We start from the raw sequence: 12,052 nt of genomic DNA on the forward strand, positions 1-12,052 counted from the left end.
TGTTCGGGAGAAAAAATCGCGCCTACACTGACCATAAAGCGCTACAATTCCTGCTAACAGCCAAATTAAACCACAGGAGATTAGGAAGATGGGTACTTTATCTGCAACACCACAAATTCTCGATCGTACACATCCCGGGCTCGACTAATATTATCGCCGACGCACTGTCCAGATCCCCTACCGGATTAATCTCCACTGTACAGGACGATCCCGAGGAAAGTAATTTCAGCATCTTCTACATGAGAAAGGTTGCGTTCGAGAATTTCGTAACGGCCTCAATGCAAGATATTGCCAGAGAACAGGATAAGGACCCAGTCTTGGGAAAGATTAAGGAACAATGGAGAGATAAAGAACAGGTCAGAACTCGGCAATTTTATATCGTAAGAAGAAACATCATTTTCTACCGTAGGGAAATCGAGGATGCGCGTTGGGTTTTGTGCATCCCCGAAGAGACGATCAATAAAATAATATGGTACACGCACCTGAGCTATGCACTTTTCGGCGCCAGGAAGTGCTATGTAAAACTAAAAACGCTGTGCCATTTTAGGAAAATGGAGAGGCGCATCAGGAAGGTGCTCTCCGTCTGCAAGTTGTGCCAAAAGTCCACGCACAACAACTAGCATTTCCAAGCTCCCTTGTATCGGATAATCCCACAAAGATCGAAACAATTAGGGGCCCCGTTACGTAAGGCAACAGCAGCGACGGTATCAAAGGCAAGCTGCAGGGACTTCTCATCGCAAGTAGGTAAAGTTGAGAGCATCATTACCGACAATGGGCCGCAATTCAGGGCGAAGAATTGCGTTGAAACATTGGAACGACGCGGTATAAAGCCGATTTTCATTTCAGCCTTCCACCCGTCTTCGAATCCGCCTGAGCGCGTGATTAAGAATTTAGGAAACCTTTGCCGAGTGTACTGCGCTAAGCAGCACGCCTAATGGGAGGTTTTCTTATCTCTGATTTTCAACAGGTTATGAATGAGCTGCCTCACGGGACAACGAAGTTTCCGCCGATTACGGTTTTAAGAAACAGGCACCCGACAGACCGAATCAGGGAGCTAGTTGACTTCCCTCATCGAGAGCGGACGCAGCACAGAGCTGTAGTAAACATGGCATTGGAAAATATAAAGGCGGCGGCAGAAAAACGCAAAAGGTTCGCAGACAGAGCGGCGAAGGTCAGACACTTTGAGTCCTATTGAAATCCCACCGACTGTCATGCAAGCAAAAGGGGCTCTGCCAGAAATTTTTTTCTGTTTCTATGGACCATTCAGAGTAAGAAGGGTGGCCCACCTGAACTCATACGGGTTAGAGTACATTAAGAGTAAACGATTATTTGGTTTACATCATATAACGTATATGAAACCCTTTATTGGTTAGAAATGGTAATTTGTTTGTCTTTGTGTTTCTTGTGTTGCGTTAGTAATAAGTTCTGAAATGACTAGGATTTAGAGTGTATCAGGTATATCATGTTTTGTGTAGTGTCTTATTTTTGTGCCTTGTCTTCGATACAAGAGATCAGCAGATTGTTCAATGAAAAATTTGTAACGGGGCATGTTACGTAAAGGATTGTTCCGCAACGGAAAACGACGTTCCGACAAAGAAAGCGGAGGAGTAATGATACGGAAAATATTTGAGCGCCTAAGCGTGTGCAGAATCAGCTTATGAGGATGTTGAGTGGTTGAAAGCGACCTAGTGAGCCATGTAAAGGAGGGTGCGTTCGCGAAATGAAATATCGGATTTTTTTTTTTTTTTTGCCAAAGAAGTAGAGCCTTGTTTTAGTGGCGTTGAGGGGGCGCGTTTTTGAGTAGTCCGTGCGGACATGCGTTGAAGGACGAAGTTTTGGGAGATTTTTCGGTCGCCGACAGAGCGACGTATGTGAGGAGATTTTTGGTCACGGCTCTGTGACGTTCACCTAGGGCAAGTTTTGAGGCGCGAAAGCTAGATTTCAGGAGCACGTAATGTGTTAGGAGAAATGGATCGTAGGGCAAATCTTCAACGTGGCGAACAAATAATTCTACGAAACGTAACAACATCCAAGTTACGCGACGGAAAATCAAACAATGCTAGGTTGAAGTAGTTAGCTTTAATAATAAAATATTCTGTTTTTTATGTCTAGGAAAAGGGATCGAAAGAAGGAAAACTGAACGACAAAGAAGATCAAAGGAAGACAAAATCAGACCAAATGATACGCAAGGAAGGACTAATAAAGAAATCCTAAATCCAGAGAAAAGGGTAACATAAACTGCAGAACGTAAACACAAGAATGCAAGTAAAAAAAGACGCACAGAGGCAGTAACCTTTGAATGTATTCTAATGTTACAGACGGGAGACAAAGAAGAAGACCAAGTAACAGACTCACACGAGTACTGCAGCCAAACAACAGAGCCAATTGTTGTAATTATCTTTTAATAACTGTTCCAGATCGCAGCGAGAATCGGAGAGTCGAAAATTTCGTACCAGTATGCAGTGGACTGGAAGCGACATCTAACCTACATGTATTTCCACCAATTTACAGGGAAGAACACAAAGGAAAAGGAATAAGGGCAACGGAACTACCAGGTTTACGTAGAAAGTAGTAAGTAGAACATAGTTAGATGCAGGTGGAAAGGAAATGTAGTTAGCGCTAGAAGGAAGAATGCCATGGCATGTATTTAGAATACTAACAAATGGCCATCCTTCATTCCTCAGCACACCCACTTGTTCCAAACATAAAAGTAAGATAGAAAAGAACATAAAACGAGATTCCAGCTGGAATATTGTAGCTAAAAACTATTGGTAAACAGACAGAAAGAAGAGTGTAAATTTATATTTTCATAGAAAGATTTTTGTTTTGTAATGCAAAGGCCTAGATAATTAGGTTGGGATAGGTTATATGTTTCCTGTTTGTTTTCTTCTCTTCATCATGTCTTATATTGTATTGTTTAATATTGTAATAACAGTGGATGTAACTTCCATAACTGAATTGAGTAAAGTAACTCAGTCCTTTTAAAAGAGAATAATGATGGAACGATTGACAAGTTCTGCAGTAAATTGTAATGTATGGAAAGGTCACGGGAGGTGACCAGCAACTGTAATAACATGTAAATGAATGTAAGTAGGGGAGATTTGTATTTGTTTCTAAAATGTACTTAAAATTTTTGTACGTAGAAACGACAAGGAACTTTGGGAGGCTGAACACAACATAGAGAGAGAAAGGGGAGCTTACCGGTTGCAAAGGACCAGACTGACAAACGAGGAGGGCTTCGCAGCGGCTGAGCAGAAGGGTCGAGCGGCCGCGAGGAAGCACCTTGTAGTCTGGTTACCGCTGAGCAGCGGCAGCGTAGCACAGTGGGCGACGCCGAAGGCGACAGTGCCGAGCCACGCGCTGCCAGTTCAACGCGCCAGACGGATAAACACAGCTGACGCACGTCACTGTCCAAGGAATCCTTGGCGAAGGCACATAACATCATCACAGGCGGATTGGAAGGCGAAAACCTCACCTAACATTCCGCCTGTCGATCTCTATTCCTAATCTGCCATCGGAAATCTTGAACAATCTGTAAATCCCATGTACCCTTACGACACCATACCGAACAAGCGGGAACAAACGGCGCCTACCAAATTGTCCCCACACGCATCAAGAAAACGCCCAATTCACGCCACGCTATGGGCGTCAACAAGAAGGAAAGAAGAGCGTGGAAAACACGCATGATGGTGACACTTGGATGTCGTACAGCAGCGGGCAGCACAGGCCGGTATGCTTACCACCCTAGGCACGGAACAGTGACTTGGTTTGTCTATCGAGAGGCCAGCCAAAGTAATTCAACGTTCAGCGAGCCACAGGGGAGTTGAGTGGCGTACCATCGATGCAGAAAACGAACTGCGCCCTTACCTAGCAGTCTGCAGTTGCTTCACGGCCCTCTCCCTCTAAACAGTGGCCCCTGATTAGTGCAACAGCAGCACCAGGTGATCGTTAAAAGTGAAACAAATATGAGAACACATTTTTTTTCATATATGCACTACAGCTACACACAGAGAAATCGAACAACGCAAAGAACCATACTTCAGGCAACAAATAGGAGTGCCAGCATGAAGTTTTTGTATTAGTTTGTTTGTGTGTTCTCTTTCTGTGTGTTCTTGTGTTAGTTAAGATGTTACTTTAATGACGATTATGTGTTTGTATGTAATTGAGGACTACTATGTTTTTCATATGTTTTATGAGTTTAGTTTAGAGTTTTCTTTCATAAATATTATGTTTGTGTATGTTCTAGTGTTAGCTATAAATAACGTTCTGTATGTGTTACGGTCATGGAGGGAGTAAATTGTTATATGTGTAATACTGTATGGCATGTTTACATTTTGTGTTTTTATATCAAGGGATAATTTGCGTTTCTTGTGTTTTGTGGGTTAGATAATAGTTGCGTTTTTCTTGTTTGTGTTTCAGTTTTTTTGTCAGTGTATGGGGGAGACTGTTTTTTTTCCAGAGATTTCGATAGGAGGAAAGTGAACTATTGGGGAATTTTTTGAGGATGTCATGCGATGTTGTAGTAACTTGAAAAGAGGTGGTGCAAGCATGTTCATTCCTTTTCTTCGCAGGGTCAGTACGTATGTGGACATGCTGGATGATAGCCATGGGGATGCTGATCTGTGGTCACAGCAGTGGAGCCCGACATCAACGCATAACAATCCAGACCTTGCAGTCAGGAGTACTGTATTCACGGCAGCCAGATATATTAGTTACAAACAAGAATAGAGGTATGGAAAATCAGGAATGAAGTACGGAAATTACAGGAATCATTCTCGGAATTGTATACCGAGGGGGAAAGGAACCACATATTAAAAGAAGTGCAAGTGGAATATCAAGAATTATAGTTGACTTATGGTAAGCAGAGGGAGTAATTGTTTCGTTTAGTGGAGAGTGTGCCACAGGCGCTAACTAGGCGCAAGAGGGGATAGATAAATGCAGGGGGAAAGATATTGAAAACGGTGTTCAGGACAGCGGATGACCATTGAATGAATCAGTAATGCAGGTGGAGCAAGCGGTCAGTGAGGTTAGAGGAACCGCAGAGTGGCACGCAACACGCTTGTCAAGCCTGGAAATGAGGATCTTGAATAACACCAAGCTCATATGAACCTCAGCAGAGGAGTTGACTCGATACGCGGGAGAGACACGGGAAATTATAAATAGCGATTTAGAGATGCTGCAGAAACGATTAAACATATTGTATGGTAAGTTGGCAATTGCCAGGTTGCTCAGGGCATTAGCAGATCGATTAAGTGACGCACGTACAGAAGTCACGATGTTACAGGTAACAGTACACTCCTGGAAATGGAAAAAAGAACACATTGACACCGGTGTGTGAGACCCACCATACTTGCTCTTGACACTGCGAGAGGGCTGTACAAGCAATGATCACACGCACGGCACAGCGGACACACCAGGAACCGCGGTGTTGGCCGTCGAATGGCGCTAGCTGCGCAGCATTTGTGCACCGCCGCCGTGAGTGTCAGCCAGTTTGCCGTGGCATACGGAGCTCCATCGCAGTCTTTAACACTGGTAGCATGCCGCGACAGCGTGGACGTGAACCGTATGTGCAGTTGACGGACTTTGAGCGAGGGCGTATACTGGGCATGCGGGAGGCCGGGTGGACGTACCGCCGAATTGCTCAACACGTGGGGCGTGAGGTCTCCACAGTACATCGATGTTGTCGCCAGTGGTCGGCGGAAGGTGCACGTGCCCGTCGACCTGCGACCGGACCGCAGCGACGCACGGATGCACGCCAAGACCGTAGGATCCTACGCAGTGCCGTAGGGGACCGCACCGCCACTTACCAGCAAATTAGGGACACTGTTGCTCCTGGGGTATCGGCGAGGACCATTCGCAACCGTCTCCATGAAGCTGGGCTACGGTCCCGCACACCGTTAGGCCGTCTTCCGCTCACGCCCCAACATCGTGCAGCCCGCCTCCAGTGGTGTCGCGACAGGCGTGAATGGAGGGACGAATGGAGACGTGTCGTCTTCAGCGATGAGAGTCGCTTCTGCCTTGGTGCCAATGATGGTCGTATGCGTGTTTGGCGCCGTGCAGGTGAGCGCCACAATCAGGACTGCATACGACCGAGGCACACAGGGCCAACACCCGGCATCATGGTGTGGGGAGCGATCTCCTACACTGGCTGTACACCACTGGTGATCGTCGAGGGGACACTGAATAGTGCACGGTACATCCAAACCGTCATCGAACCCATCGTTCTACCATTCCTAGACCGGCAAGGGAACTTGCTGTTCCAATAGGACAATGCACGTCCGCATGTATCCCGTGCCACCCAACGTGCTCTAGAAGGTGTAAGTCAACTACCCTGGCCAGCAAGATCTCCGGATCTGTCCCCCATTGAGCATGTTTGGGACTGGATGAAGCGTCGTCTCACGCGGTCTGCACGTCCAGCACGAATGCTGGTCCAACTGAGGCGCCAGGTGGAAATGGCATGGCAAGCCGTTCCACAGGACTACATACAGCATCTCTACGATCGTCTCCATGGGAGAATAGCAGCCTGCATTGCTGCGAAAGGTGGATATACACTGTACTAGTGCCGACATTGTGCATGCTCTGTTGTCTGTGTCTATGTGCCTGTGGTTCTGTCAGTGTGATCATGTGATGTATCTGACCCCAGGAATGTGTCAATAAAGTTTCCCCTTCCTGGGACAATGAATTCACGGTGTTCTTATTTCAATTTCCAGGAGTGTATATTGTGCAGTAAACAGGCATATTAGTCCAGTGATGATCTCGACATACGATCTTTCCAGAGGATTACAATTAGCGAAGAGGCAATTTCCACCAGATGGAGAACATGTAGTGGAAGTAACACGGGCCACTATACAAATACTCTTTCATGTGTCACTGGTACAGGTGAGGACGGATGGGGCGAGAGTTTACATCGATTTCAATTTTCCAGTAGTCGGAGTTGATTCACGTTATGACTGTTACACTATTGTACACCCACACCCAGTGAAATGGAAGGAGATCTGGAAATGGGTGCAGATTAGGACGCAACACGTACTTTTTATTTCGGCGAGCAGAGAAGCCCAAGGAGTACTACCACTGGGGGAGTTGGAGCACTGTACGCAAGGGCGAGGACCGACTTGCCCTGATCGACCAGTTTTTTCGGATAGTAGTACATGAGAAGTTGGATTGTTCCTGGGGACTACGAATGGCTCAGATTGTGAGAAAGAGGTGTTATTGACACATTCCTACTTCCAGAAGGTGGGGAGGCATTGGTTATATTCGGTATTTACGCCGATATGGGTGATGGTCACTCGTTATACCAATCAGAGAGCGGATAAAATAAGGAGGTTGCAACTGCAGGAGAGTGGAATAATTATAAATGGTACTGTGTGTGAAATTGTGGGAAAGGATTTCCGTCTTCCAGCATCGCGTACGCGTGAAACAGCTTCAACTTTGTCACAGGGAATGTTGTTTTATCTGGAGGGGTTTCTGGAGATATTAACAACGCAGAATCTGACATATTTAAACTCCACGTTAAATCCAGAGTATTCGGAGACGTTGCATTCCTTTATTAATGCACAGGAGGATCTATGGGAACACGTTCGAAAGTTACAACAGCATCAGAGCAACAGGATAATGACAGTGAGCATTTCAGCCACAGGGTCTGTGGTTTTTCTATTTTTCTTGAGTATAGCTGTGTGGAGAGTGTGGAAACGTGCACCAGTAGAGGAGGTGCCTACGCATCAGTTGCCTATGGCATGGGTAACCACTGTGTATAGGTGTAGAATTAATGTTTTGATGTTCTCGTTAGTTTTATCTGTAGAATGTAAGTTTTGTGAACAAGGTATGTTACGCAGCCGCAGGCCACGTCTGTTATATTTCGATTCGGGGCGAATCTTGTTGAGAGGTTGCTAGTCTCAGAGTGTTGTAACAGTCGACAACTAGTGGGCGAGGAAATGCAAACATGGCACTCGCGAGCGCGTTGCTGCGACGGCGGTATTGCGCTCACGATTTGCTTTCTGTGAAGCGACATGAGGTAGCAAACTGCTGTGTTGCTTGAAGTTATGGTGATATGAGGCGAGGAACTAGGCCAGAGCCGAGTGCAGATTTGTAGACGACTAAAATTTGGGAATTTATCCCTGTCATAGTTTCTGTCTCTCTCTGACACCACATCAGAAGCGAGGGGAAAACTAGTATAAAGAGAAGTGCAATTTGAGCTAGTGACAGACTGTCCCAGGTCAGTCGAGAGTTGGGTCGCCTGTGCTGGTCTACGCTTATAGGGGCCAGTCGGGCAGCGATGTTGTAAATATTCTATGTACTTTATTTCTATGTACTTGCTCAGGTTGTATTCCACCTCTGGGGACCCAGTACTGGGACGGGACGCAGCCAGGTACTTGGTGACTGCATGGTCTGCCTGAAGGGGGGCAGTGACAGCAGTCTGAAGCAGGTCCAAGACAGGCCATGTTAACATCCCACCTGACGTACCGAGGTCCGGGCGAGGCGTACACTGTGGGAGGTGCAGCAGTGCTGAACAACATTGGTGACGGCGGAGAGCGTTGCCATCTGGCAGTCAGCACTAGCGGAAAGTTGCGCAACTGCATCCAGGAGGGCGCGGGTTCGAGTCTGGCCCTGTCCTAGGAGCAGCAGCGGCCAAGGGCCACGGGTGACCAGTACAACCACCTTCATCCCGTGGTCAGACAGAGCAGGCCCAATGGGGCAGAGGGCGGCGAGGACCAGGGACTGTAACAGTCTCTGAAATCGTGGGCACCAGCGCGGTGCAAAGCGCAACGCATGCCGGGCGGTGAGTGGACATAGCGTGGCCGACTTACAGCTGAGTAGCCTTGTTGACACCAGTAGCGGCGTCGGTACAGCGTCGGCATACCAGCCGTTGCTGAGCCAGCTGGACTCCTGGAACAGCGTGCAGGTGGCACACTGAAGCTCTGCTGTATTCATCAAAACACTGTAAATCAGGTGAATAAAGATATTCTACCAAATACCTCTGTATCACTCTGAACTGCCCCTGGATGCTATTGGACATGCTCGGCCTCCTGACGAGAAGCGGCGTGGTGGGTCCTGGCTTCAGTTCGGCCGTTTAAAGTCCCGGGTTCGACCCCTGCAACCCTGCAACACTACTAACAGTGAATCATATACCTAGACGATATAATCGTGTATTCAAGGAGTATTTCTGAACATTTGGAGCGATAGCGCGAAGTGTTTCATCGTCTGTGTCCAGTATGGATAATATTCACTTTAGAGAAATGTCATTTTGTGTTGTAGGATGTTTGGTATTTGGGTCATATTGTATGTAGGGCAGGACGGAATTTGTATCGATCCAAAGCTGCTTGAGGCCGTTCAAAATTTTCCAACACCCACCAAGGTGAGTTTCATAGGACAGCTAAGCGTGAGGCGTTTTCCAGAAGTTAAAAGATCTGTTGACGTCTAGTCCCATCTTTGTCTACCTGGATTCACCAGAGCACAGCGTTATCCCTATAAGAAGTAATTTTTCGGTGCAAGATGCCAACGCCCTTCGAGTTTTGCAAAGCCCCGCCACAAGAAGACATCTCATCAGTGAAGAATTTTGTTACGAGAGGGAAACTTAACTGGAGACAAGTGTAAAATTAAATACAAACGCTTTAGAGAAACTGGTACGACAGCAGTGTTTCCTAAGTACCGTGTGAGTCAGTGAGTTATGTTAGAATCCTTATGTGCCGAAGGGAAAAAACTAAGAAGTTTGTATCACAGCATAATAGCCTCTACCAATTAACAGAGATGATGTCGCTGGTTAACATTGAATTGCAGCTGCCCAAATGCCCTTTGATAGTCACAGAATCCGAATTCGGCTGTTTAGGAGGGATATGGACAATTTGCCTAGTATGAACCTAGATTCCATAGAATGGGGGAAAGGAACACTGGATGAGGAGAAGAATAAGGAAAAGGCAAAGTGAAGGAAACAGGATAATATAGCGATTTATCAGTATATGCTAAGACCTAAAGCATGGATGTGGGACTAACATTAGGAGTTTCTTTTTGCTTACCAGCCGCGATAATGGGAACCATAGCCATAAGTATGATCCATTCTTAAATTTATGTACCTGACCTAATTACCTTAATCAGTTTGCTCCCCAAAAACCTTTCATTTCTTAATTAGTCCATTCATGAGGATTTGCTCACTCGTCTGGATCAGATGACTGCCACCCATCATGGTCATGTTGGCATGGAACACCTGTTAGATCACATGAAAAGCTACAGAAGTAAGCAGAAGCAGCAACAGGTAGTCATCGGTTCATTAACGCCAGCCATTTGTGTATTTCTTGTGGTTATTGGAGTTATGTGTTTCTTTCTCAAAAGAAGAGATGCCCAAATTCCACCCCTACCAACCTTCAGCCTACGGTTTTGAACTGAACAGAACAACATGGGAGTGTAATGAGTGAACATTCATGAAGGGAAGGACTAAGTATGCTCAAGGACCGCAAGGAACAATTGTTTATGAGAGAGAGAACTGTAATGTAATTAGTAGTGACAAGCCATATTATGTAGTTTCAGAGGAAGTAGACTGTGTAAATATCATACAATTGGTAGACAGTTCAAAATGATGTAAATAGAGTCATGTGTAAATAGATGTAGAAGCGGAATGAGGAGACGCATTCTTTCCATAGAGGGTGTGGGTGTAGAGGGTCAAATGATTAAAGCGATTAAGTTGCATAAAGGTAGGACTTTCACAGTAATGAAGTTAGTGACAATGTGCAGAAACCTTGCGAGCCAGAAGTCATATATGTGCTGTACTCTTTTGCGCAGATTAGTGCTATGATACCACTGTGTAATTGGGTCGGAGGAGAGATGAGTTCGGCAACACAAAGGAGATTGCTGTGTAACCATCCAGCTCGCTGCACACCTGGGTGTCAACATCGAGGGCAGTAATCAGGTCAGTTACGACAGCCCAGCAACACCAAAATATTTCGCCGACCCATTGGGGAAGAAGAACTGCAGATGTCAGTTGCCAGATGCCATATTTAAGGACAGGCACTCAGCTCGTCAACATAGAACATCGTGAAGGGTTGGAACCTAACAAATAGGCTATACACGCACGAGTCATGGCCAGACCCAGGCTTCCATACGTCGTCAACCATGTGCCTACAATCTGCACTCGTATATCTATTATGTATATTCCCACAGAGGAGAGACATTTTTAATTGAAACTCGCTGGCCCGGATTCGGTCTGTGTTGTTTACAAGTGCAATAGGAAGTGCAGACCATCGTCTTCTTGAATCTCCTGCTCACTGTGATTACCCGCAAAAATTAAGCCAGGATGTACCTCGTTTCCGTCACATACCACTGCAAATCGTTGTAAGGTTACTACTCATCGTTTGGCACAAATCTCTCCTGTAATTGGAATTATGCGCTCAAGTAACTTATTTCTGTGCTGTATGAAACGTCATTTTTTCTGTTTTCGTTATTGGCACTTCAAGTTCATTTTTATTTTAAAGAATTTCGTGATTAATATCCCGTAGGCCTTCGATCACGAGAAATAGCTAAATATGAAACAAAACATCAAACGCCTATGCAATTCTTTAAGGTCAGTTTTGAATACAGAATAAGGTAATACTTTAGTTTCCTTTTCCTTTTCCATGACAAACAAATGACATTGGTTTATTCTGTGACTACTACTGTAGTCATCTATTTTTTGCATACTTTATTCGGTTACATTATTTGTTTCTCATGTACCTAAATGTGACTATGTGATATATGCTGGTTATGATGATTGATAAAGAGGTTTACTGGTTTTTCATACTTGTTTACATTTATAATATACTTGTTTACATTTATAATGACATTTGTCTGCTCTGTTAAATTGTGCTTGGTCTAGTTTCATTTGAGTATTAGGTTTTACCGTAATAGGGTTTGATAAACTGTTCACAATGAGGTTAAGCATTTTTGTGCTGCCACTGGACTGGAATAATTCTCTTTTTTCATTTCCATGGAATTAATTATATAATAGTTATGTAGTGGCAGCTATTACGGTCAAGAACTTTGGCCAGACCTACTCGTATATACTTGTTCCTCAGTTTCTGTGAACTCT

General features: G+C 45.3%; 1 protein-coding gene across 1 annotated transcript in view; it reads right to left on the reverse strand.

The window, feature by feature from the left end:
- Nucleotides 1-12,052, reverse strand: part of LOC126159801 (zinc finger protein 728-like) — a 226,872-nt gene that overhangs the window by 48,774 nt on the left and 166,046 nt on the right. The window lies entirely within an intron of this gene.

Source organism: Schistocerca cancellata, unplaced genomic scaffold, assembly GCF_023864275.1.
Source record: "Schistocerca cancellata isolate TAMUIC-IGC-003103 unplaced genomic scaffold, iqSchCanc2.1 HiC_scaffold_1147, whole genome shotgun sequence".
Taxonomy (NCBI): domain Eukaryota; kingdom Metazoa; phylum Arthropoda; class Insecta; order Orthoptera; family Acrididae; genus Schistocerca; species Schistocerca cancellata.